This window comes from Pelodiscus sinensis, chromosome 19 (assembly GCF_049634645.1).
Source record: "Pelodiscus sinensis isolate JC-2024 chromosome 19, ASM4963464v1, whole genome shotgun sequence".
In the NCBI taxonomy this organism is placed as follows: domain Eukaryota; kingdom Metazoa; phylum Chordata; order Testudines; family Trionychidae; genus Pelodiscus; species Pelodiscus sinensis.
In genome coordinates, this window is record NC_134729.1 from 29,679,856 (window position 1) to 29,706,827 (window position 26,972).

The window sequence follows — 26,972 nt, forward strand, 5'->3', positions numbered from 1 at the left end:
ATGCCAGTGTGGACGTGCTCTTGTGGAAGATTTTTTGCACGAGAACTCTTCAGCAAAACGGTTCTTACGCAAGAAGCTGCCAGTGTAGACGTAGCCAGGCAGTCCAGGGAGCTGCTCCAGATCATGGCAGCATCCCTGGCACAACCCATTTGCTGTAGCGCTGCTTGTTCTATGCCCCCTCCTCCCTCCACTCCATCCTAGGAGGGCGGGCAGCCAGCTAAGTGCATGCACTCGGGATGTCAGCATGCAGTTGACTACACAAGCACAGGCTTACTGGTTAATCCTGTCAACTACATGACCCCCCCTTGCTGCCTCTGTATCAGCAGGGAGCTGGGTTTTAGAGTGCGGAGTGGCAGGGGGCTACCTGGTAGTGGGGCCAGAGCGCATTGGCTGCTGTCCCCGCCCCCAGCGACTATCAAATACAATCATAGAGCTGGAAGAGACCTCAGAAGGTCAAGTCCAGCCCCCTGCTCTAGGCAGGACCAATCCCCATTAAATCAACCCGGCCAGGGCTTTGTCAAGCCGAGACTTAAACACCTCTAGGGATGGAGACTCCACTACTTCCCTAGGGAACCCATCCCAGTGCTTCACCACCCGCCTAGGGAAATAGTTTTTCCTAATATCCAACCTGGACCTCTCCCACCACAACTTGAGCCCATTGCTCCTTGTTCTGCCACCTGTCACTACTGAGAACAGCCTCTCTCCATCCTCTTTGGAACCCCCCTTCAGGAAGTTGAAGGCTGCTATCAAATCCCCCCTCACTCTTCGCTTCTGCAGACTAAATAGACCCAAGTCCCTCAGCCTCTCCTCATAGGTCATGTGCTCCAGCCCCCTAATCATTTTGGTTGCCCTCAGCTGGACCCTCTCCAATGTGTCCACATCCTTTCTGTAGTGGGGGGCCCAGAACTGGACACAATACTCCAGATGTGGCCTCACCAGAGCTGAGTAAAGGGGAATAATCACATCTCTGAATCGACTGGCAACGCTTCTCTTAATGCACCCTAATATGCCATTAGCCTTCTTGGCTACAAGGGCACACTGTTGACTCATATCCAGCTTCTCCTCCACTGTAACCCCCAGGTCCTTTTCTGCAGAACAGCTACTTAGCCAGTTGGTTCCCAGCCTGTAACAGTTCTTGGGATTCTTCCGTCCCAAGGGCAGGACTCTGCACTTGTCTTTGTTGAACCTCATCAGATTTCTTGTGGCCCAATCCTCCAATTTGTCTAAGTCACTCTGGACTCTATCTCTGACCTCCAGCATGTCTACCTCTCCCCCTAGCTTAGTGTCATCCGCAACCTTGCTGAGGGTGCAATCCATCCCCTCATCCAGGTCATTAATAAAGATGTTGAACAAAACCAGTACCAGAACCGATCCTTGGGGCACTCCACTAGAAACCGACCGCCATCCTGACATTGATCATTATCTGCTGGGCCTGATCTTCCAGTCATCTTTCTATCCATCTTACCGTCCATTTATCCAATCCACATTCCCTTAACTTACTGGCAAGAATGTTGTGGGAGACCGTATCAAAAGCCTTGCTTAAGTCAAGGTATATCACATCCACATCCTCATATCCACAGAGCCAGTTACCTCATCATAGAAACTAATCAGATTGGTCAGGCAGGACTTGCCCTTCATGAATCCATGCTGACTATTTCTCATCACCTTGCCCTCTTCCAAGTGCTTCAAAATGGATTCCTTGAGGATCCCCTCCATGATTTTTCCAGGGACTGAGGTAAGACTGACCGGCCTATAGTTCCCTGGATCGTCCTTCTTCCCTTTCATAAAGATGGGCACTACATTTGCCTTTTTCCAATCATCCGGGATCTCACCCGATCTCCATGACTTTTTAAAGATAATGGCCAAAGGCTCCTCAATGACATTTGCCAACTCCCTCAGCACCCTCAGATGCATTAAGTCCGGACCCATGGATTTATGTACGTTTAGCTTTTCTAAATAGTTCCTAAGCCGTTCTTTCCCCACCAAGAACAGGGGGGTGGGGAGGAAAGATAGCTCAGTGGTTTGAGCATTGGCTTGTTAAACCCAGGGTTGTGAGTTCAATCCTTGCGGAGGCCAGTTAGGGATTTGGGGCAAACATTTGTCAGGGATGGTACTTGGTCCTGCTGTGAAGGCAGGGAACTGGACTTGATGACTTTTCAAGGTCCCTTCCAGTTCTAGGAGCTAGACAATCTCCATTCATTTAATGACTGTCCACAAATAGTCATGAAATGGCAAAGATGTCATGAGGTTACACTACTGTTCAATTACCCAATAGCTAACCTCCCGAGCATGCACCATGGTGATTCCCGTGTAGCCTGGTCAGGGCCCCTGGAACAGGGGATAGAATCCCACCCTGCTTGCCCTTTGCAGCATCTCTGTGCTGCCAGGGCCTCCTTTATCCCCGCAGCCCCTGACACCTAGAAACTCAGCCAGCCCCTCGCAGCCCTGCCTTGGCAAAGCTCCCCTGGACCTTTCCCACTCACCCCCTGCAACACGCTGGCCTGGCAGGACCAACCCCACACTCCTGAAGTGCTTCGGATAGGCCCTGCTCACCAAGAGCTGCAGCTGCTCCTTGCACACCTGGGAATGGGGGCAGGGACCAGGCTCATTTTCTGCCAGTCAATGGAAACAAACTTCAGCCATTGTCTGACCTGCTCCCTGGGCCTTGGGCTAACAACAGCCTGGCAGAAAATCCCGACCCCGTGGGGGTCCGTGAGCTGTTTCAGGGGTCGGCCACGCAGGGCCACGTGGAGCCCCAAGCCCGGGACCCTCCGAGGCGGAAGCCCCAAGCCCGGGCAGCCTCCCAGAGAAGAGGCTGGGAAGGAGCTTTGCCCCGTGTCGGTCCAACACCGTGCTGCTGCGTCAGACACAAGGCAGGGTACAGCCTAACCCCTCGCTGGGAAGGCTGCCAGGCCAGGCCGTTTGGGAGAGAGCCTGCTGGATGTCAGTGCAAAGCTCACCCCAGCTATGACGACACTCGAACCCGAGTGACAAAGCTTTTGGCATTCACGGGGGCTTAAAAAATGCTCCCCATGAAGGACGGTTTTGCTGCAGCAAGAGGAAGTGCAAACCCCCCGCAGTGGCAGGAGCACCCTGCTGCCCCCAGCGGGAAACCCCTCATTGGGGGTGGGGAGTGTAATTTGTAGACAAATCTGCCAGCAACAGCGTTCATGCACGCTGACTTCTAGCCACTGGGCTATGTCAACCCGGCTCGGTCCCTAAAGCTGCAGAGCGTAGACACGGCCTTCGACAGCCTGAAGGGGGTCCCAGAGGGGCTGTTCTCAGTGGTGACGGGTGGCAGAAAGAGGAGCAGTCTCAAGTTGCAGGGGGGGAGGTCTAGGCTGGGTATTAGGAAAGCGATTTCCCTAGGCGAGTGGGGAAGGGCTGGGCTGGGTTCCCTAAGGAGGGGTGGAATCTCCATCCCTAGAGGTGTTTAAGTCCCGGCTTGACACAGCCCTGGCTGGGACAACTGAGTTGGGGTTGGTCCCTCTCTGAGCACGAAAGATCTGCTGAGATCTCTTCCAACTCTATAAGGATGTGAATGTTTAATCAGTTAATTGGTAAGTTTCACCCTTACTGGGTGAGACTTACTGGTTCTGGTTAACTTACTGGTTCTGGTCCCTGCCCTTTGCAGGAAGGGGCTGCTCCGGCAGGCCGGTAACCAATTAAATGGGATTTTACATCCCACTACTCTGATCTTCTGTGATTCTACGAAAACCTGCTGCTTGTATTAGTGCTGGGCAGAACACCAGTACGTGCTCAGAGAGGGAAACCCAAACAGCAGCCCCAAGCTGCAGAGCCAGCCTTGGACAGGGGCACTGCGGGGGGTACACTCCAGGCAAAGTCCCAGAGGTGGGGGCTGCTTTCCTGGAAGTAGCTGAATGATCATGGGACCCCCTGACACCTTTTCTTCCCACATTCCTTCCATTCCCTCTCTAGCCCCCTCCCCAGAATTTTGCTTCTAATCTCTGTTTGATTTTAATCATTGTTCTTTGCCTCGCTGGGTTTTTATAAGCCAAATGCATTTGTAGACGGTGTAGTACAAACACCGGATTTATATTTTCACCCGTCACACTCAAATCACGGCCAGGACAGGCAGCACATGCTGAACATGCTCCAAGCCCTGCAGTGTCTTTTGTTCTGCTTGTTTTCCGCTTTCTCTTTCAGAGCACAGACGTAGCTCATGGCAAACCCATCCCGCCTGCAGGTGCTAGCACAGTTCAAAGAGGAAACCATCACATCTGTGCGGCGCAGCAACCCCCCAGCCAGGCTTTCAGCCACAGAATTTACAGTTGATGTTTGAAAGACAAGCACACAGTCCACCTCACCCCCGCTCTGTCTGTATCCTCCTCCCAGCCACCCAGTAGCCTCCCCAGGAACTGAAATTGGGGGGGGGGGGTCAAATTTACGGAGGGGTGTGTCAGGGCCGATGAGAGGTGAGACCGTGAGAGTGAAGGTGGGCTGTATGGTACCAAAGTTCACAAAACTGGTGGGGTGCTGGAGAAATTAGGGGGGGGTATACACCCCCATAGGGGGGTGTAGGGAAATCCCTGCAGCCGCCTGAACAGGCAGCAAGCCACCAGGCCCCAGCATGCCTGGAGTGGGGCTGGGGGCCCGGATGGCAGCTCACTTGTCAGGGAATGGCCACTCACAGCTCCTCTGCTCTTCTCCAGAGCCCTTTGGGTACAGGGAGCTCAATGTGCTTTTCATTGCACAGCTGGGGAAACTGAGGCAGGGACCCATGCCATGAATTGTTCCAAGGTCATGCCACAAGTCACTGATAGAGGCGGGAATGAAACCCAGGAGTCCTGATCATCCCCATAGCCTCATGCCTGCCCTGTAAACGTGCCACCCAGTGAACCCGCACACCTGACAGCTGAGCATTGGCTGCCACGAGTGAGGCTGTGCTTGAGGGTTTGCATTAGCCCTGGTGCCGAGGAAAGAGGCCGGAAGCCCCAGTACGAAGGCAGCTGGGTGGAGTTGGAGAGTTGCACCCAGGGCCGGATTAAGCTCTTTGTAGGCCTAGGCATGCTCATAATTGTAGGCTCTTGAATTAGACTATCCCCTATACACCTAATATCACCCACTTTAATTTTCACTCCTGATATTCTCCTGAGGAATTCATGGTCCTTCATTCTAAAATAACAGCCATTTTGTTGTATACTACAGTTATACTTAGGAGTCACCTGATAGATAATCGACTGATAAGGAGAATAGTGAGGTGATGTAGCCGCCACTACGACTGTAAAATCCACAGAGCAATGCATCGAGGTAACTCGGCAACATTGTGTCTCAAGATCGTTCAACATCATTTACAAAATAACAGCACATTGGTCGATGCTGGCCATACGTTTCCCCACAGACAGTGTTTAAGAGCAGCCTAGGGTTTCTGAAACACAACTGTGACTGCAATGCAAACACTGTAGTGATAAGCAGTGTTCCCTCTAACTTTTTCCATTCTTGGGCAGGTTGAATTTTCTTCTATGCACCACCACTACAAACAAAAAAAACCTAGATATAAATATATATTTTAAACAGCTTGTAGGTATGGAAGACACAAATTTTAAAACAAGGGATAATTAACGAGGAGCAATGTTTAATATCAAATAGAAGGAAATTAACACTACCCTGGTACCACATGTATTTCATCATCCTTTCGGACAACTCAAGCTATGAAACACACCAAAACGTGTATTATCCACACATAGCCCAGCTTTAAAATGCTAAAGCAATCTGAGTCAAGTGAACATAGTCATGCTCTCCTTGCAAATATTAATACTATGTTTACTTACACGGGAAACAAGAGAAAGAGGCATGCACTCAGGCTTATACAGTTTCTCTGGAATGTTAACTCTTAATTTGATCAATAGTTCATAACCATAGAACAGTAAAAATAAGTAATAAAGCAACACAGAAAATAAATAAGGCCACACACATGAAAACAGGAAGGGGAAAAAAAAATCAGGTGGTTGGTGATATGTATTTTACATGAATGCTATGCAAGTGAAACAGAGATCTGTAAGCACTGATAAAAGTTATCCTTGTTTGAAACTTTTACATTGTGTGGGTCACCAACTCAAAGAGTAGAAGCTCCAGCCAGAGCAGCATTTTAACACATGGTGTCAGAGTTTGTAGGCAGATCCATTTTTTAAAGAGCTTGCAAATACAGTCTTCATCCTACAACACACTTAGCATCACACCTAGTACACCCATTGACTACTCAGAGCCAGAACTATACCACTTATGTAAACTTTCTTTGAAGTATAATCACGCAAATATCATGAGCTAGGCCTATCCACATAATCCTTATCTACAAAAGCAACCTAACTGATTTACAATACAAAAACACCAATACAAGTGAATTCAGATCCTGCATTAAGATCTATGAATGCAGAATCTCTCCACACTCTTTATTTGTCTGCTCAGGATCTGTCTCCCTCCAAACAAACTAATCTTTAGCTCAGGCTAACATCTCCAGGAAGGTTACCTCCTGTTAACAAACTCAACATTGCCAAAAGCAAGCTTTTTATCTTTTCCTCCTGATACTAGGTGAAAAATATTTTGGTCTAGCACTGCTGAGGAGTCACTGGTGTGTGCATACGACTAAAGTGGCATGATTTTCCGCAAATGCTTTTAACGGAAAAGTTTTCCATTAAAAGCATTTGCGGAAAAGAGTGTCTAGATTGGCACGGACGCTTTTCCGCAAAAGCACTTTTTGCAGAAAAGCATCCACGCCAATCTAGACGCGGTTTTGCGCAAGAAAGCCCCAATCGCCATTTTTGCTATCGGGGCTTTTTTGCGCAAAACAATCCCGCATTGTCTACACTGGCCCTCTTGCCCGCACGGGAGCAGCATAGCATTTCCACAAGAAGCACTGATTTCAGACCGTAGGAAGTCAGTGTTCTTGTGGAAATTCAAGTGGCCAGTGTAGACAGCTGGCAAGTTTTTCCACAAAAGCAGCTGCTTTTGCGGAAAAACTTGCCAGTCTAGACGCAGCCGACAAGTCTAACAGTGGGTGCTACATTATTCTTTCCCCTGTCATATTTTCCTCGCATATTTAAATTTGTAATTATGTCACCAATCAGCTGGTAATTAATATTCCTCACTCCAGCCCCAACACGAAAAGGGAAGATATATTTGACTAACTTCCCTCTGATGCATTAATGAGACAAATGAAGTTTCCATAGAAGCATCCTCATCTTCCATATAGCCGCATAACTCCTACCCCAGCATATCACCACCTCCCCATGCAACCTGTTCCCCCAGCCCAGGAGAGAGTTCTATGTCTCTCCCTTGCACCAACAGTTGCAGACCAGACAGGAGTGAGTCAGGACACCCAACAAATTCCCCCTAACTCAGCACACAGATGCCAGCCAGGACCGACCTACCCCATGCAGTCTGCTCCCCTTCTCCCAGCACACTCCAGACTGCTGGGCTGGGAGGGGAGGGGAAGTTTCTCACATGAAACCACAGCCAAACCCAGCTGCTGTAATCACACCAATCCTCTCCTCTCCCACCCCAAACTCCCCCCTCAACCACTTATTGTCCCCTCCCTACCAGCTGGAAGAGGCAAACTCCATCTCCAGCATGGAACTGCTGCTGAGAGAGAAGTACCACTCCCACCATAAGGCAACTCCCTGCAAAGCAGCCCTTGAACTCCTGGGCAGGGCTCATTAAGCAGCTGCAAGGTCACGCTGCTGCCCAGCTTACAGGGAACCTTGGGAATTAGGTTCTGAAAGGTTTATTTAGACCTTATAATAACGTGATACAATAATACTTGGCAAGGACGGCCTTTGAAGAGGTACCGACATTACAAACAGGTCCGACATAATTTGCACATGTATTCTAATAAAAATGGCAAATTATTACATATGATTTAGCAGTTTTCTTTTCTTATTTTTGAGTCAATTAAGAATTTTTGTAGGCCCTACATTTTTTGTAGGCCCGAGGTACTACTGTGCCTAATGGATAATCTGGCCCCGGTCGCACCTTCCACAGAAATACACAGTGCACTGTAGGGAGAGGGGCTAAGCATACTTAGTCCTTTTCATTCAGGGGCTTCCCTATGAAAGAAAGGACGGCTGGTGATTAGGAAGCTGGTTTCGGGGTCAAGAAAGCTGCATTCAAGTCTCACCCATCTTTGCCACAGACTTCCCATGTGCCCTGGAGCAAGTCACTTCACCTCTCAGTGCCTAGGTCCCCAGCTGTAGTTTGGGATGAATAGCTCTGCCCTGCCTCACAGAAGAGTTGTTAAAAGCTCTAAGGTGCTCAGATACTGTGCTGATGGGCCAGCATGTTCCCAGGGACAGTGCCAGTGACCCCATTTTATAGATGGGGAAACTGAGGCACAAAGTGGAGCAGAGACTTGGCTGTCATCCCACAGCGCACCAGTCGCTGAACTGGAGATGGAACTTGACTTCTGTGACTTGTAGGCCAGTGTCTGTGTCTGTCACAAGGCCACTGTGCACAGTAGCATCTGGACAGCGCAGCGACGCAGAAATTGCTGCAGTAGTGCCAAGGGGGCTATTACTGGCGGGGACGGTGTATGAGCTGGCTGGCCGGGACGTACACAAAGCGAGGGGGCTCAACAAGCAAAGCCGGGACTTGAGGAAGCGAGAAATCCCCCAACGACAAACCCTTCCCACCAGGAAATTCTTTTTCTTGGGACTCCTCTTCACTGTGCCCAAAGACCCACCCATCACATCTACCCTGCCAGGGACAGAGCCACATCATCACATGGGACCGTCTGCGCCTCCATGAGAGAAGGAAAGACAAGAACGAGCCTCCCTCACAATCTATAGCAAACCCTCAAGCACAGCCTTGCTCCCGGCAGGGTGCAGGTGCCCAGGGTGGCACGTTAACAGAGCAGGCATGAGGCTGTGGGGGTGATCGGGACTCCTGGGTTTCATTCCCACCTCAATCAGTGACTCGTGGCGTGGCCTAGGAGCAATTCACGGCATGGCCCCCTGCCTCAGTTTCCCCAGCTGTGCCACAGCGATAACAACACTGCCTTGTAAAGCGTGTTACGCTCCTGGGACAAAAGGGCTCTGGAGAAGGGCAGACGTGCTGTGAGCACCATCCCCGGACGAGAGAGCTGCCATCCGGGCCCCCTGCCCCACTCCAGGCATGCCTGCCGCAGGGCCTGGTGACTTGCTGCCCGCTGGGGAAGCTGGACTCGGATTGCACCCGGACGGTGCTTGCTGCACACTCATGGTACATCGCATGCTGAGATTCCTGCAGCATCATTTGTGCCATCAATATTCACGGCAAAGGAATTTGCTTGGCTGCATTAACTGGCCTGGGGCCTGCCGGGCTTTGCTTCCCAAGAGGGACAGTTTCTCTGCCAAATGAGAGAGGCTGGAACCCAGGCCCCAGCCTCTCCCAGCCTGGGGTCTTGGAGAGTTGGATCCGCCTGACGTTGCTGGAGCCCCTGTCCCCTTTGAGGGCTGGTCCCGGCCCTTGGCTCTGGGCGCTGCGGCTGCAACCGCCTTGTTCGGCGAGCGCTAGGAATTCTCTGTTTTCATTTGGGATGCCAGGAGCTGCTGCAGCCTGGGAAAGAACATGCCACAGAAAGGTCCCCTCTTTCCCGGGGCCCGGCTCCCGGCCCCGTCGGAGCGAGCGCGCCGTGCTGGGGACGGGAGACCTCGCGGGAGGCTGTCAGCTAGGGAGCATGGGGCAGGCTGAGGCGGCCCCCCAGCCCCACTGCGGGACCTGACCAGATGAGCCCCCCGGATCCTGTCTCTGCCAGCGCCCGGCACCGGCTGCTGCGGAGGAAGCTGCCGGAAGCCTGAGGAGCGATGTGGGAAAAATGACCCTGCCTCCCCGCCCGGCCCCCGAGGCCCCGTCCCACGCTCCAGAGCCTGCCCAGGGCATGGCGTCCGCAGGCAGTGACGCCCGCTGGGGAGAGGCTGCCCAGCCTTGGCATGCACAGGCCACAGGAATGCAGGGCGGGAGGGACCTTGGGAGGCCAGTGACCCCGGAGCAGCCTTGACAGGGCGTTGTCTGAAACAGGCCACCCTCGTGAATGCCGGAGCCCTGTGCAGCCCAAGCACCTGCACCACCCGCTCTGCAGGGGGGCTGTGCTCAGGGCTGGGGGGCAGGAACAGGGCAGGGAGGCTGTGGGAGAACAGGCGGAAGGGGGAGCGGTGCAGCCGCCAGAGCTGGGGGCCGACGGGGGCAGGGGACTGGGTTGCCTGGGCCGAGAGGTGGAGAGCGGCTGGGGTGGGGGCGGGGGCTGCTTGAGCCAGTACTGCCCTGGGGCAGTGCTAGGCATGCGCAGCACGGGCACTGCTTGATTTGGGACACGCACGCTGGGATCTAGTGCCCACGGACGGCCCTGGCCTGAGACGGGCCCCACAGCCTCCCTGGGCCGAGTGGGGAGTTTCTCTGGACTCCCAGGCTGTCACTTCTGGTCCGACCTTACAGGACACGGAGAGCAGCTGATGCCGGCTCCTTTCCAGCAGCCCCGAGCGTGGCTGCAGGCTAGTCGCAGGTTCTCCCCCACCCCGTCCCCCACACTCCCCCGTGCTGCCGTGGTCTGTTCTCGACGGACCCTGGCAGCTTTTCCATCCTCCCTCAGTGCTCAGGGCTCTGACCCTCTCTCGTGTGTGTCACTCCCCCGTTAGTCTCCCTCCCACCCAGAGCTGGACGCAGGGCTCCAGCTGAAGCCCCAGCAGTGCTGGGCAGGGCGGGGCAGCCAGCTCCCCCGTCTTGCCTACAGCGAGCCCCCCCCCCCAGAGTCCTAGTAGCCTTTTGCACAGCTGCCCTCTGCTGGGGCGGGATCCGTTCCCACGCCCTGTGCCCTGCGGCGGCCGCGAGCCAGCAGGGCCAGTCTGCAGTTGTGGGGCCCGTTCGGCTCGGTCGGGCGCTTTGCTCTTGTCTGCGAGGAATTTCAGCCCAGCCCTGCCCTCCACAGCGCCTCCGGGACAGGGTCACGCCGCAATTAATGAAAATAGCAGCTGGTCCCAGAGCCAGGACTGGCCCCCGCACTTCTTCCGCAGCCGAGGGCGAAGCGCTGGCACTCGGCGCGGGTTCCCTCCTCCGGCCGACGCCAGGGACGCTCCTTGTAGCCCACACTGCACTAGTGTGCACGTAGGACTGGGCCCAAAGCCCTGGAAAATCCAGACCCCGCTGCCGGTGGCGCTGGAGCTATTTTAGGGGGGTGCTGAGTTCCACTCCCCCATTCGCACGGCTCTGCCCCGGGCTGGCGTTCCCCAGGGTTGCCAACTCTCCTGGCCCAGACACTGCTGAAATGGCATCCGGCAGGCTGGGCCAGGAGAGCCGGCAACCTAGCCACAGCTGGAGGTGGTCTCAGAGCCCGGGTGGCAGCGGGACCCTGAGCAGCAGCGGGGCCTCCAGGCATGGTGGGCTGGACCCCAGGGCCGAGGGGCTGCGAGCCCGTGGGATGGCAGGACCCCAGGGGACGGCAGCAGGGCTGGCCCCTGGGCATGGCGAAGCTGGGTGCAAAACCTGGGGATGCTGCAGCACCTGCCCCCCACCCCCCCACACCGACTTCCAGTGCCTATGTCAGCGGCTTCCCCCCCCACTAGGCCAGGAGCCCCGAGGTGCTGACTCTCCCTTGCTGGGGGATTCCACGCTTATTGCTCAATAATCTGTTCCAGCATCTTCCAGGGATGGGAGTCAGGCCGCTGGGTCCAGACTCCCCCTTTCAAAGGCAAGCTCTGCCTTTGCCCTTCTCCAGCCAGCCGGGCCTCACCTCTCCTCCAGCCCAGTGAGTCGCTAACGGTTCTGAGGTTGCCTTCGGTACCGGCAGATGAATTTCATGAGACCTGGCCGACTAACGTGGCTAAATATTCCTCCCTTGCGTCTTCAGCACTGAGCTCCCATCCCTCACCACGCAGAGGCCCTGCGCTTTCCTTCATCCTCTTCTGCTTTCTAACGTCCTTAACGAGTCTCTTCTCAGCACCTTTATCTTCCTCTCTGGGGTGGCGCATGCAGTGCCCGGGGCTCGCCACGCAGCAAAGCTAGGCTGGTGGACCTACAGCCGCCCAGGGGTTCAAAGCGCTGTTGTGCGTGCCACTCTCCTCCTGGTGCTGGTGCACACCCTCGCCCGCGCCGGCTGGGATTGAGGAGGGCATGCTGAGAGCTGAGTGCGGGGCCCTACCAGTCCCGGGTGACAGCCCCTGCTGTGAGCCCCATGCCCCTCAATGTCACAGAGCCCATCCACCTCGATTTCACACGGCTCTTGTCTCTGTCCCAGCAGCGAGTCTTTGTCTGCACTTGAAAGCTGGAAGAGCAGAGGTGGCCGCGTGGTCACAGCAAGGGCGCCGGGTGAGGCCTGGCACCTTACAGCTGAAATTTGCTACACTTGGGGGTGTCATGCCCCTGAGCCAGTACCAGTGGCAGTGTAGACTTAGAGGAGCCATGGCAGCAGCCTGCTGGGAGGAGGCAGCCAGGAACAGGGGAGGGGGGTGGGGAGCAAAACCATCCTGCTTTTTTCATGCCTTCCTTTCTTGGGACCCCTGAAATCTAAGATGTCAGGATCACTTGCACTCAGGGTTGTTTCTGTTTGAAACTTGTTAAGTTCTTGGCCACAACAACGTCTTGCGGCAATGAGTCCCCCAGTTTAAGCACACGTTGCGCGAGACAGCGTTTCCTTTCATTGGTTTTGGTTTTCTCTCTCACCTTTTCATCTCAACAAATGCCTCTTTGTTCCTGTGTTACGCCACGGGAAGGAGAACAGAAACCCCCGCGCCCGAGCAGCCAGACCCATTACAGACTCTCCTCACGCATCCTCGGAGTCCATCCCTTGCTGAGTTACCCCAGCAAGGTATCCCTTCTCTTCCCGGGTATCCCATCCCTTCTCTTCCCAGGTATCCCATCCCTTCTCTTCCCAGGTATCCCGTCCCTTCTCTTCCCGGGTATCCCGTCCCTTCTCTTCCCAGGTATCCCATCCCTTCTCTTCCCGGGTATCCCGTCCCTTCTCTTCCCAGGTATCCCATCCCTTCTCTTCCCGGGTATCCCATCCCTTCTCTTCCCGGGTATCCCGTCCCTTCTCTTCCCGGGTATCCCATCCCTTCTCTTCCCAGGTATCCCATCCCTTCTCTTCCCTGGTATCCCATCCCTTCTCTTCCCAGGAAACTGCTGCTCATTCCCCTCATCCCTCTTCTGGCTCGGCCCTTTGGGCGCTGTGGTAACCAGCTCCGTTCTGGGCACTGATTGACATCACGACTTAGAAAATGCTCTGCAATATTCACTGTCCGTCCCTTCCTCAGCCTCCCGGCGCACTTGCAATTTTGGTTGCACAGCACATGGAGCAGGCGTCTCCATGGTGCTGTCCACAAGGGCTCCCTTGTCCTGAGCTGGGGCGGTTCATTTGGACCCTCGGTGGCGCAGGTACGAGTAGTTTATCCCCCCTGCCATGTGCGCAGCCTGGTCCCACGCTAGGGCTCCTCTCTGAAGTTCCCTCCAGTGTTCTCTGGTCCCAACTCCCCTAAATCACTGTCTGTGTTGGGCAGATTCCCCCTCCCCTGCCCCTCACTGCTCACCGTCCTTCCCCCCATCGTTAGGGGTCTCGCTTACAGACAACCCCCAACCTGAATCCATTTCTTTCCGGTAACCATGCTACACAGCTACATCACAAGCATCCAGGAGCCCAGCCTTGTAATCAGCTGCGGTGCCAACTCTGCCCACATATCTATACAAGCAAATGTATCCCTGGACCCAACCACATCAGCCACCAAATCAGAGGCTCATTAACATCCACTAATGTGATCTATGCCATCAAATGCCAGCAGTGCCCCACTGCAATGTACATTGGACAAACTGGACAGTCCCTCCAGGAAAGAAAGAATGGACACAAATCAGATATCCGGAAAGGGAACAAACAAAAACCTGCTGGTAACCACTTTAACCTCCCTGGACACTCATTAAGGGATCTCCAAGTGGCTGTCTTGCTACAGACCAATTTCACAAGCCAAATACACAGAGAAGGCTGGAACTCCACTTCATTCACAAGTTTAACTCTCGTGCAGATGGTTTAAATTGCGATATTGGATGGCTGCAACAATATCAACTAACCGAACAATGAAGGTACCAATGGTTCTGGATGTCTGCACAGAATCTGGTGTTAGTGCTCTTCCTCTCCAAGTGCAAACTCATGGTTCTTATCGGCCTCTTTTAACTATCTAGTCTTTAAGGTACGAATAGACTATCTGTTACAGACTGGCTCTGCTTTCCCTTTGAAATGCACTGCCTCTCCCCTCCCCCCCCCCCCATCCCCCATTTATTCTTGGTTCTGGACAGTGCTTTTTTTGTAAGAAAAAAGGTGACGGTACTCCAGGGTCAAAGTTGTTGAGTAAAAAGAAGAAAAAACAAACAAACCTGCACCAGGGGCCGAAATGCGGTCGCGGCCTCTTTAAGAGCTTCTGTTGGGAGCCAAGCAGCGGTGGATATAGGGCAGGGCCAGCGGGGCAGCTGCCCCGGGCCCCGCACTTCAATAGGCCCATCACTAGCACCGGGGCAGACTAGCCCAGCGGGATACCGGGAATTTCCCGGTGGGCCGTCCACCGAAGGGCCAGCTGGCGGCTGCTGGAGGAGGAGGGGGATTGTGACGGGGCACCACAGCCCCACACTTTAAATTCCCCGGCGCCGGCCAGTACTGGCCATGTGGGGCCAAGGGAACACATGCGTGGTGTGCTGAAATGCCCCGCAACAGCTGAGAGGGGAGACGGCCAGGCATGGTGTGACGTCACGGGCCGGGACTTTAAAACTGCACGGCCCAGCATGGCACCGCTTGGTTCGGCACATGGTCTGGAGCCTGGGCCGGGGTCATGGCCGCCCTGCAAACTGGAAGGCAGAAGGTGGATGGAGAGGAAGGGGCTTGTGCTGAGGGGAGGGGGGCAGGTCAGGAGAAGAAAGGGGAAGGCACCAAGGGACAGCGTGGAGGAGAGACAAATGCCAGGGGGCCAAGTGGAGACAATGAGGAAAAGGGCAGGAGGGGAGGTGTCAGTGGGAGGGGGGACAGGGTGATGCTGTGAGAGGAGAGGGTAAGGGCATTGGGAGCTAAAGGAGGGAGGGGGAAGTGCTGGGAGAAGGCTTGAAAGAAGGGATGGGCATGAGGAAGGTGGGGATGGAGCAAGGCATGTGTGAGGGCACAGAGGGGCATGAGGGAAATGGGGGCAGAGGGTGGTGAGGGGGTGGGCATCAGGGAAAAAGAGGGCAAAGGGCGCAGGCGGGGAGGGAAGGAGGAGGCACCAGGAGGGTGCAGGGGAAAGGGAAGGGGCAGGTGCCAGGGGATTCGGGGGGTGAAGCAGAAGGGCAGACACCTGAAGGGAAGGGACCAGCACCAGAGGAGAGAGGCAGGGCAGGTGTGTAGAGGGAGGTGTTAGGAGAGGGGATGAGGAGGGGTAGCTCACATGATCAGAATGGGGCTACTGGAGGAGTGGGCACAGGGGAGATGCCTTTTTTCTATTTTTTCTCCAAAGGGGGCCCCATGAAATTGTGCTGCCCTGGGCCCCGCAAAACTCTCATCCGCCCCTGGAGCCAAGCCACCCCAGGAAACAGGAAATAGGTGCCAGTACGCCAGAGGGGAATCCCATTCAATCATTCAGTTCAAGTAAGATGGGAAAATAGGTGCCAGCAGGCCATCGCGGGGTGAGCGGCACTGGTTCTGGACATCCAGCACTCCGGTCTTCCGAAGAAGTGGGCTGAGCCCACAAAAGCTCATGATCCCATCTCCATGTTTTGTTAGTCTGTAAAGTGCCACCAGACCATCTATACGCTGGTAGTCTCTGAGGTGCCACAGGACTACTTGTTGCTCTCTGGCCTAGTTGGCTGAAGCCCCTGCAATCCGGTTCCCAGTTTAACCCCTTCCTGCTTGCACTGTAAGCGGGGGTGGGGGCAGGTGAGCTGTGTTGGTGGCCAGCAGCAGCCTGGAGGTGTGAGCTGCCTTTCTGACTTTGTGCAGGCAGGAAGGGACAAGCTGCTTCCAGCCTCAGGGCGGGGGGGCGGGGGATGAGCTCTGCAGACACAGGCCAGGCCACCCACCCCCTCCCGGCCTCTGTGGCTGGAAGCAGCTTCTGTCCCGTTCCTCCCACACAGCGTAGAGAGCCGCTGCGGGCACATCCGGTATGACAGAAATCTGGGGAGGGCACGTGACCCCGCATGCTCCCATATTGCCATGGGGCAGGTCTGTCTGGGGCTCCATCGGGCGGGGAGCCTGGCATCACGTCAGCACCGCCCCAGGGAGAGGGGTGCGTCGATTCTCCCCGCGTGAACCCTAAAGCCTGAGAGGTCGGAAGGGAACCAAAATCACCAACTTCGCAGAGTCTTTTGCCAGGGGCTCGGTCCCCGTGGTGGCGATTTGCGTGTCTGCGCGGCAGCGCTTGGGTTGCTGTTGAACTTGCCTGCACACAAGTCATGTTACCAGTGTCCCATAGGGAAACATGGCCAGCTTCGGAGCGGCCGACAGACTTGCCGGGCCCCCAGGCAAGATGGGGGCAAGCTCTACACCCCTAGAATGGGGTGGAAGGGGTAGGGCTGTGGCTAGTGTCCCCAGCTGGCCCCCCGGTGCTGCCCAGCACGTGCCCCCCAGGGCTCTGGCCGTGATGTAGGGCCCAGGGCTCCAGCCACTGCTGCTGGGAGTCCTGGGCCCTTTCAAATCACCAGGCCCCGGGGAAGCAACCCTCTTTGGCTGCCTCAGCGCGGGCCTGGTCACACTGCCCCCCCTTTCCACGTCAGACACCTAGAGCTAGTGCAGAACCGGGAGCTGTTTGCCTCCTGCCGTGATGGAAACGCCCCAGTTCAGCCGAGGCTTTGTCCACACTTCTAAAAGCCAGGCACAGCTGCGGCAGCACGCTGAGGCGGCCCTGTGGTCACTGGCCAACACTGGTGCAAGCTCTCCCGGCGCTTGAGGCAAACTACATCCCTGAGAGGAGGAGCTAACAGCTCTGGGAGCCTGTTTACACTGGTGCTTTGCAGGGCGGCAACTTGCTGAGCTTGGGGGCAGGCAGTTCACGTCCCTAAGCCAGATAGTTGCCGTGCAGCAAGTAAGCCCTGCTTTTTGTTTCCTGCCTTTGAGCCGGTTTTTAATCAGTGACACTATTTTGTGTCTCACACCACGATGACTAAGGGCTTGTCTACACTGGCACATTTTGCCCCCCAAATCTGCCATTTGGTGACAAAACAATGAGAGTGTTTACACTGCAATGCAATTTTGTCAGGAAAAACACCCAATTTTGGTGACAAAAAACTCCACCTCTGTCAACAAGGAGCCAGTGTGGACTCTGCTGTTTGTTCTATTGAGAGAACTGGCTTCTGTCAGTATCCTACATCTGTGATGGCTCTGCTCAGTGTTTTGTGATCTCCGCTGCCCTGCAGGCAGTTGTCCCTCCCCTTTCAAAGCTCAGGGAAGTGTCTGACAGCTGAGTGAGCTGCTCCATTTGGGGAACAAACAAAGAGCAAATCGTTGGGATGCTCCTGTTCTGGATTAGGAACATAGCGACAGGCAGGCTGCTGCTGCGGGGGGAGGGCTGGAGAGGCTGCTGTGCTGCTTTGACATCCCTCTGACGGAGAGACCCCAAAGCTATGAGGGAATCCCAGGCAATGCAGGGATCAGCTCTGCCTTCCCCTGACCCAGCCCTGTGGGATGCTCACCCACAAGGCTTTGCTCTGTCTGTCAGCAGGGTGTTAGCAAAGTGGCCATGAAACGTGGACAATGGGAAGCAGAAAAACTAGTCGGACAGTTTTGCACTTTTGGCAACTTTTGCATGTTAACGGCACTTGTTCCCAAACCTCCCCAGTGCAGACGCAGCCTGAGCGTCTACCGCAGCTGAACGAGATTTCTTTGGAAGTATAAAGAAACTACATCCCCTGGTTCTTCTTCACCGGCGATGGCGAGCGGCCCTCTTGTCCAGCCCCCCACTGAGGCAGGGCCATGCCAACCTAACACTTTTCTGACTGGAGTCCACACAAGCAGCCCTTAAAACCTCCTGCCATGGGGCCCTGCAGCCTGCTGCAGTCCCTGAGCCAATGTGAGTTTCACCCATTTCCTCATCTCCAGGCTTACGCCCCTTGGCAGCAGACCTGATCAGCTCCCTCCTTTCTTTTTGTCATCCCAGCAAGGACTCTCCTGCCCTGGCCCCAGGCATTCCCCAGTCTCCAGCTTTGCTGTTCACTGCTTGTGGCTGCAGACAGACATTTCTTGGGGTATTTTTCACCAGATGCCTCTTTTCGTTTAACCCGGCTGAGTTTACAGACGTCGCCTCTGCGCTGCTATCTGCTCCTGCTCCAGCTCAGCTGTAATCGGCACCTCACCCTTAACTGGCCACCCAGAGCCCACTGTGTTCTCTACAGCCGTAAGAGCTGTCTCTGAGCAGGGAGCTCCTCAGCCCTTCCGCCAGCTCTTCGGTCACACCCCAGCCTGGTCCCTTACACGGGACGAGCCCACCCCTCTGCAGAGGCTCTCCCCTCCAAATGCTGCCTAGCGCCCTGTTCGTCCCGCCAGTGGGAGACTTGGGGCCAGCAGTCCTGTGGGGCCAGGTCTCCTTCAGTTCAGCAGCTCCCACCACTGGGCTCAGGGGTCCCCGCGTTGCTTGCACCAGGCACTTCAGGGCCAGAGCTGCACTGAGCGCCTTTGCGCCGCACGCTGCTCACCTCCCGGAGTGGAGCTTGGCCTCCTAGAGCCAAAGCACCTGCTCTGAAGCCTCGGTCGGAGCCCTTACGCAACACCCATTTGCCGGTCCGAGCGTGGCTGCTTGCTGGATTGTTCTTGTGCTGTTCCAGCCCCGGCAGGCAGCCAGTGTCCCAACCCCACCCATGGCCCCTGACCCCCAGCACAGCCCCACAGAGCGCGAGGACACTTACCGGGATGCACAGGTCTCCTCTGCCAACACCTCCACACACTGGCTCTGTCGGCACCGCTGGCTGCCAACGGCTTAGCTCCTCCCCCAGCCCTTACTGAGCCTTACATGAGCCTCCTGACTTCCAGTTTCCAGTGCCTAGGACCATGCCCAGAAGCCTGGAGCCTGCCCATAATGAAACACCAGGTTTACAGGCAGAGCTTTATTGCTGCTCTGTAGCTGCTCCACAGCAATTCCAGGGTAAAGTTCAAAACCAGCCAGGAGCTTCCACTCTGCTCCAACTCCTTGTGCACTCGCTGCCTGTCACCTTCTCACTAGATCTGGGGACTTTCACCCCAGGAGACCAGTTTGGCTGGCAGGCTCTGACTTCCTGGAAGTCAGTGACCCAGCAGTATGCGTGGAACTGCCTGCAGCATGGTGCACGTTGATTTCCCCAACGGTTGCCACTTACTCCAAAGTGAACAGCATCTGGCCAGGTCCAAAGCGGTTTGAAATTGGCATTTTGGCCACAACGCACCAGACAGCGAGGCTCAAGCAGGCAGGATGGTTTTATTGCGATGGCTTCTGTAAAACTAACCAACCTTCCCGGTGATATTTACAAGCCAAGACACGTAGTGATACACAAAAGTGAAAGTGAGAGTGAGGCCACGAAAATACAAAAACAAACAGTGAGAAGGGCAGGGAGTTTTCATTCCAATCACCCCCATTCTGGAGCCAGGGTGTGAGGGCAACCAAGGCCACGCTATTTAAACAGATCATGTTCTCTTAGGGCTCCAGGTTTTGTTTGGTGCTTTACCGCAAGCTCACTTCCTGCTCCTGTTGCTTCAGAGCTTCACAAAGGAAAAGGGCAGGAGCTGAATGTGGTGCTCTGGGAGAGAGACTCTGCAGGCTACAGGCGTGCTGCCTGCAATCATCATTCCTGATTAGCACCAGATCAGGGGCTTTTGTGGGAACGCCACACTGCTCAGATTTTCTGGGAAGAGAGACGGAGGGGACATCACCTGGTCTTGGCCTAGGGCTCCTACCAGGCAGCTGGGGCTGGCCTGCAGCAGAGGGGCTGTGCAGTGGCAGAGATCAGGGTGTGCAGTTCAGTCATTTACAACAGAGGACAAGGCCGGGTGCAACTACCACCAAGCAAATTTGAGCCTGGGATTTCAGGAGCTTGGTGCAGGAACCGCTGCAGCTTGAGCTATGAAGCCAGTTGATGCGCAGCTTAGGGTGTAGAGCTCCCTTGTTCTTAGCTCACTGTAAGGGGTCTACGTGCCACTGCACAGGACAGTGAACCCTAGTAGGTGTGTGGGTTACACCGGCACAGCGAGACACACCAAAGAACAGATCCGCTGAGCCCAGTGTAACCCGCACGCCTGCTGGGCATGGGGCCCAGTCCTGTGGTGCGGCACTGAGCCCACTTACAGCGAGGGAGACTGAGTCAGTTCGACAGCCCTAGCTGAGAGCCAGCCGGCTTGGAGCTCCAGCTGTAGTGTAGAGCCTCGTGCACTGAGGCCCCAGTTTGGGCCTGCTCACAGGCGCTATAGCAACGCAAGTCCTGTCCGCTGAGGTGACTGGGCCCATAGCAGGGCTTTCTCACGCTCCTGACTGCTGGCAAACTGTTTCCATGTCAATCTGGCCCAAGTTTCCTTCTTCTTACCAGGCCTGGCCAGCGACTGGGAGGTGCCAGCCCTGGCACGGGAGCCAGACCCTCGCTAGAAGCGACAGCGGGCTGTGTGGCTGTGGCACCAGGTGTTAGATGCCAGGTACTAACCTGCCCGTCCCCCAGCTGCATAGTCAGTAACAGCGTAGCCATAGCGACCAAGATCACCCCAGTGGAGAGTCAAATTCCATTGTGCTAGACACCTGGAACTGGGGTCAGCCACCTCCCATGCACCCCCTCAGCCTGCCTCAGTTTCCCTTCCTGGACAGTATAAATAAAACTTCCCAGTACCGCTGGCCCCCTGCCACCTGCCAAGGTCCTCACTAAGGCAGTAGACAAAGCTGGGAAGAGGCTGGGCTGGGCTGCCCCCTTCTCCCAGCCTCCCCAGCGGATGCAGGCCTCTCCCCTGCAGTGTGTTCTCCCTCCCTCCCATGCGGAGGCCAAGCAGCAGCGACAGCCCAACATCCTGGGGCCTCCCACATCAGCTGGCGCTGCCTGGCCAGGGCAGAGAGAAAACCAGCTTTGGGGAGTCAGGTGCTGGCCAGGGCTCGCCCCACGATCTTGTTCAGCCTCTCAGGAAAGCAGGGTCTGACCTGCTGAGTGACAAACCTGCCGGGCAAGCAGGCTTGTCTATGTGGCTGCATGTGGCCATTCCAGCATCTGCCACTTGCGGGACTCTGGCTCCCTGCCAGCCTGGGTCATTCCCTCCGCCCACCTCCTGCACAGCCCATGGAGCATTGCCAGCAGACCCAGAGATGTCCTCATTCCCCTTTATTCGGCTCTGGTGAGGCCACATCTGGAGTATTGTGTCCAGTTCTGGGCCCCCCACTATAGAAAGGATGTGGACGCATTGGAGAGGGTCCAGCGGAGGGCAACCAAAATGATTAGGGGGCTGGAGCATATGACCTATGAGGAGAGGCTCGGGGAATTGGTTCCGTTTAGTCTGCAGAAGAGAAGAGTGAGGGGGGATTTGATAGCAGCCTTCAACTTCCTGAAGGGGGTTCCAAAGAGGATGGAGAGAGGCTGTTCTCAGTAGTGACAGATGACAGAACAAGGAGCATTGGTCTCAAGTTGTGGTGGGAGAGGTCCAGGTTGGATATTAGGAAAAACTATTTCCCTAGGAGGGTGGTGAAGCACTGGAATGGGTTCCCTAGGGAAGTAGTGGAGTCTCCGTCCCTAGAGGTGTTTAAGTCTCGGCTTGACAAAGCCCTGGCTGGGTTGATTTAGTTGGGATTGGTCCTGCCTAGGGCAGGGGGCTGGACTTGACGACCTTCTGAGGTCTCTTCCAGCTCTATGGTTCTATGGTTCTATGAGGCAGATCAGAGAGAAGCCACGCATGAGCACCCATCCCTGGGCGGCGCAGGCAAACCAGGCCTGTGTCTCAGGGCCTGAGAACCCCGCCAAGGGCGCACTGAGCACTGCCCCTTGTAAGTCAGCCAGAGCAGCTGGTGTACAAGCCCTGGGCCAAGCCCTGCTCATCCCGGGGATACAACTGAAGGCAGCAACTAGCCCCACCAGTTTCATGGCCTTCCACCAGCACAGCGCTGCAGCCACATCAACCTCTTCCCACGCCCGCGGAGCTGCCGTGCACTGGCCCATGGGGCAGAGGTTGGGGCTCCAGGCAACGAGCCCCTGCACCCATTTCAGAGCCTGCTCTGGGGTCACCACCAGCGTCCACTGTTACCAGCCATCCCCTTGCATTCCGCTCCGCTGCTGCCGCCTGCAGAACCGGGGGACAGTCACAGCCCCCTTAGCTGGCTGCCAAGGCCCAGGGCCCCTGGCCGCTCAGCTCCAGCGCTGGGAGCGCAGCAGAAGCGACTGAGGCGCTGCAGGGCCAGCGGGGCAGCCAAGATTACAAAAGCGAAATGTTTATGGGTTGGCGGAGAGAAGCCTCTAGAGACATGATAAACAGCCAGCCAGTATGTGAAGGTTGCAGCGCTGAGGGATTAGCTCCCACTCAGGGCTCCAGGCTGAAATTAAGCAAAGGAAAATGTAGGCTTGATATCAGGAGGCTGCTATCACTGTGGATTTGGAGAGGGGGCTTTCATAACGAGGGCTGGCAGGGAGCGCGGCATTGGGAATAACCCTGAACAAGCCTGTGAAAAGAGGGGCCAGACCCCACCCCAGCGGAACATCGTGGAGTCTGGATTTGGTTCCAGATCCAAACTACACGCTCGGGTCCCTCTTTCATTCATCGACAGCTAGACAGATGCAGTGAGCTCGCATGAGACTAGCCCCCCCACCGTCCAAGCAGGCTGCTCCCAGCCTCTTCCCCCAGCCCAGTCATTCAGAAGATAACATCCCCTCTGATACCCAGCCAGGCGGCGCTCAGAGAGACAGAATTCCTGTGGATGTGTTACCTTTTCCCTAAAAGGGATCTTTAGAGCTGATGGGGAAGAGATACCGTGCAGGGGACGTGTACACACACAGGCTGTGTCTACACTGGCATGAATTTCCGGAAACGCTTAAAAGGGAATACTATTCCGTTTTCAGTTTTTCCGGAAAAGGAGCGTCTACATTGGCAGGCTGCTTTTCCGGAAAAGCCCTTTTTCCGGAAAAGCGTCTGTGGCCAATGTAGACGCGCTTTTTCGGAAAAGAGCCCCGATCGCCATTTTCGCGATCGGGGCTTTTTTCCGGAAAAGACTACTGGGCTGTCTACACTGGCCCTTTTCCAGAACAGTGTTCCGAAATAAGGACTTATGCCCGAGCGGGAGCAGCGTAGCTTTTCCGGAATAGCGGCTGATTTTGTACAGTAGAGCATCGTTGCTTTTCCGGAAATTCAAGGGGCCAGTGTAGACAGCTCGCAGCTTATTCCGGAAAAGCAGCTGATTTTCCGGAATAAGTGGCCCAGTGTAGACACAGCCACAGAGACACACACACACACGGACACACACAGAGACACACACACACAGGGACACACACAGAGACACACACACACAGGGACACACACACACGGGGACACACACAGAGACACACACACACACACGGGGACACACACAGGGACACACACACACGGGGACACACACACACACACGGACACACACAGGGACACACACACACGGGGACACACACACACACATGGACACACACAGGGACACACACACACACACACGGACACACACAGAGACACACACACACACACACACGGACACACACAGGGACACACATACACGGGGACACACACACACACATGGACACACACAGGGACACACATACACGGGGACACACACACACACATGGACACACACAGGGACACACACGGGGACACACACACACGGGGACACACACACACAGACATTTGGTCCTGACTGAGCTCAGACAGACTTGGTTTCTATCTGACCCCCCCCACACACACACACATCTGTTGCTCATTCTGAGCCGGGTGACAGTAACAGTGCCTGCAACTCGCAACTAGAGTTTCTTTCGAATGAAGCCCTTTTTCTGCTGGGAAGCGCTGTGCCACGCCGCTCTTTCCCACGTACCTTTGGCAGTGCTCGGTCCTGAGGAGGTCCCCGGGAAGGAGGGATACGGAGCCACAGGCGAGAGGAGCTCCCCCTTGGCCGGCTGCTGTAGAAGAACCTCTCTCTCAGTGGACGGAAACAGAGATGCAGGGCGGGGGTGGGGGTGGGGGTGACTGTGGAGAGGGGAGGAGAGACAGATCAAGAGAGCCTGTCTTGGCTCCTTCCCCTGAAAGACACAGACAGGGTCAGGGATCAGTGATGGCTGGGAGGTGCAAATTGGGAACAAAACGGGGAGGCGCATAGCAAGGCTCAGTCGCGCCCCTGGGGCTGTTTCGGGGCCTGGTGGTGACATGCCACAGCCTACAGGAAACAGGAAACAGGACCCCTGAGCAGACCCTAGTGAGGGGGCCCCAGGGACGAGGGGCGAGGAAATGACTCAGAAAGGCACCGTGTTGCAAGTGTCACAGAACCATACGGAATCGGCTGTCGGCTGAGTGAGCGGGCTCCTGAAGCACAACAGGGGGTGGGATGGGAGCAGGGTGGGCCCCATAGCCAGGAAAGCCTCGTCCTGCAGACCGGGAGGCAGGCATTTCCTCTTCCACCTCCCATCCCCACCCCATGCAACTGGGGAAGCCATTAACAAATCCAGGAATGAAGGGATAGCAAGTGCGGCACTTCCAAAGCCCCAGGGATCTCAGAGCGCGTACCCACGGCTGAGCCTCCCCCTCCACGGATTAGGGATGTATCATTAAACCCATTGGCAGGGGGGAAACTGAGGCACGGAGCAGCTGCGGGCCTGATTTGGCAATTCTTGAGAAAGGATCGTTCTGATGATTAAAGGCTGCAGAATTGGGCCCGGGGGACTTGTCTGAAGTTACAAAGTGAGCCACTGGCAGAGCTGAGAACAGAGCCCAGGGGTGCTGATTCCTGGTCTCGAAGCCCCAAGCACCAGGAAATGCTGCCGAGTTGCACACGAATGAGCCAGGGCCAGCCCCTGCTTGCACGGAAGTTAAGGAGAGTTTGGCCAGTGACTTCAGCTGGTTGAGAAATGCGATTGGCTCTGTGATTCATTACCCAGAGGAGAGGGGTCATTCTGTATAGGGAGCTGCAGGCCTGGGACTTGCAGTGACCTCTGGATTCCGCGCCCATGGAGAAGAGGCAGGTTCCGGGTGGCTTGGAGTCTGTGTTCCCGGGATCATCTGGCTGGCTCAAATGCCCGGAGTAATACTGCAGCTGGCTGGGAAGCGGGACACAGCGTGTTTGCCCAATGCTACCTTTATCAGCCAGAAACTCCTCCAGCTGTCGTCTGAGCTGGTGCCTGGCACCCTGACTTTCCCAGGCAGTGAAGGTGCCAGCCCCAGTCTCCCAGGCTAGGCAGAGACGGCTCGGTCAGGGTTAGGGTTACACACTGAGAGGGGAGCTGGAACGAGAAGGGTAAAGCCTGTCCGGGATGCAAAGCCCTTCAAGCTGGAGGCTGTGGCAGCCACCCCCCCATCCCCTCTGGCTCCAGCAGCTCTGAGGAGCAGGCTCGCAGGTCGGGCCACAGGCTGTCAGTTGGAGAGAACGAGCCTGCGAGTCGCACGGTGCGGGCTGGGCTGCAGGGCTGTATTCTCAGCACCCTGGCTTGGGCAGGCGTCTCCCCAGCGCATCCCCTGCCGGTGCATGGCACAGCGTTCACTCTGCTTTGCACCTGGCACCCCACGCGCCCGCCACGCTTCCATGGCAGGGGTAGCTGGAACTGTTCCAAGCGGCCATGTCTGGGGGCAGGGGCCGACTGTCTGGCTTCTGATCAACATGTGTGTCCATACACAAAACCCACAGTACACATGTGCATGTCTGCACACCAAGCACACACCCACCCAACCACACACACACACTACCCCACCCAATCACACATCCCCATGCCCACCAGACATGCACACCACACGCCACACACCACACACCCCTAGCACACACACTCAGACCACTCCTAGTCCACCACCCATATCCACACCCATGAGACACACACACCACCCCGACACACTGTGCCAACATCCATCCGTCCCCATACTCCATCCACTATACACCAGAAACCCCCCCTATTTCTCCACACACACTCCCCAGCATCCACACTATACATCTACACACACACACCATATACACCCCACACACACAAACTAGCTGTGGGTGTATCTTTGTTTCAGTGGTTATAGAAATTCATGGCCTGTCTGTACCCAAAGCTTGTAACAAAAAGGAATTAACTGAGTTTTACAAACATGCTGTAAATGAACCATGTCACTCCTCCTGCTCTTATAGATGGTGTCACAGCTTGTCTGCAGGAGGAGCTACATTGCCCTGCTGGCATACCCAGGATGTGGGCAGTCTGACCTAGTGGTCAGAGGAGGAGTCGGGTTGGGTCAGATGCCAGGAGATCCAAATCCACAACAGGCCAGAGGACAGACCACAAGGCAGGCAGGGTCAGGCAGCAGGACCAGATATTGCAGGGGAGCACAGCTGCATGGACAGCTTCCTGTGCTCAGTCTAAATACAAGTGGAGACTCATCAGGACCCAGAGCTCTGCCAGCCAGATCCCAGGACGGAGTCCTCTGTCAAGCTGAGTTTCTAGTTCTGGCCTCATAGTGAGGGACTCGCTGGTGGTGGGTTGGTGCCCACTGGCACCGGAGTGCCGCACAGAGCAGGGTCAGAGGCGCCGTCTGCAGGAGCAAACCTGCCCGAGCAAGAGAAGGACGGATCCGACAGCTTGGCTGTGCTGACCCTGGGCTAGGTTGGGTGTGGGTGTTACACCCCTGAGCACCATAGCTGTGTCCTGCTAAGTTCCACGTGCAGTGCCTGGAGACACACAAGGAGGTTCACTGATCTGCCCCAGGTTACCCAGCAAACTAGGGAGAGAGCCCAGCTCTTCAGGGTCACATTGCCGGGCATCAGCCACAACCCACAGCCTAAGCTCCCCGGTCTAGATGGCTGGGTGGACAAGGGAAGAGGAACAACCAGCTAGGCAGACAGCTGGGGAGGCTGGCTAGAATACCCTGGACTGAAGGT

The 26,972-nt window shown here is 55.7% G+C and overlaps 1 protein-coding gene across 2 annotated transcripts in view; it reads right to left on the reverse strand.

The window, feature by feature from the left end:
• The window catches only part of TBXA2R (thromboxane A2 receptor), a 49,781-nt gene extending 25,487 nt beyond the window's left edge, over positions 1–24,294 (reverse strand). The window contains exon 1 of one of the 2 annotated variants that reach the window (XM_075903287.1): positions 23,955–24,294. The gene's annotated coding sequence lies outside the window, so the exon portion shown is untranslated. Of the gene's footprint in view, positions 1–7,388; positions 7,441–23,954 lie in introns of those variants that run through there. The other variant, XM_075903289.1, reaches the window with a different exon arrangement.
• Between the last annotated feature and the right edge of the window lie 2,678 nt (positions 24,295–26,972).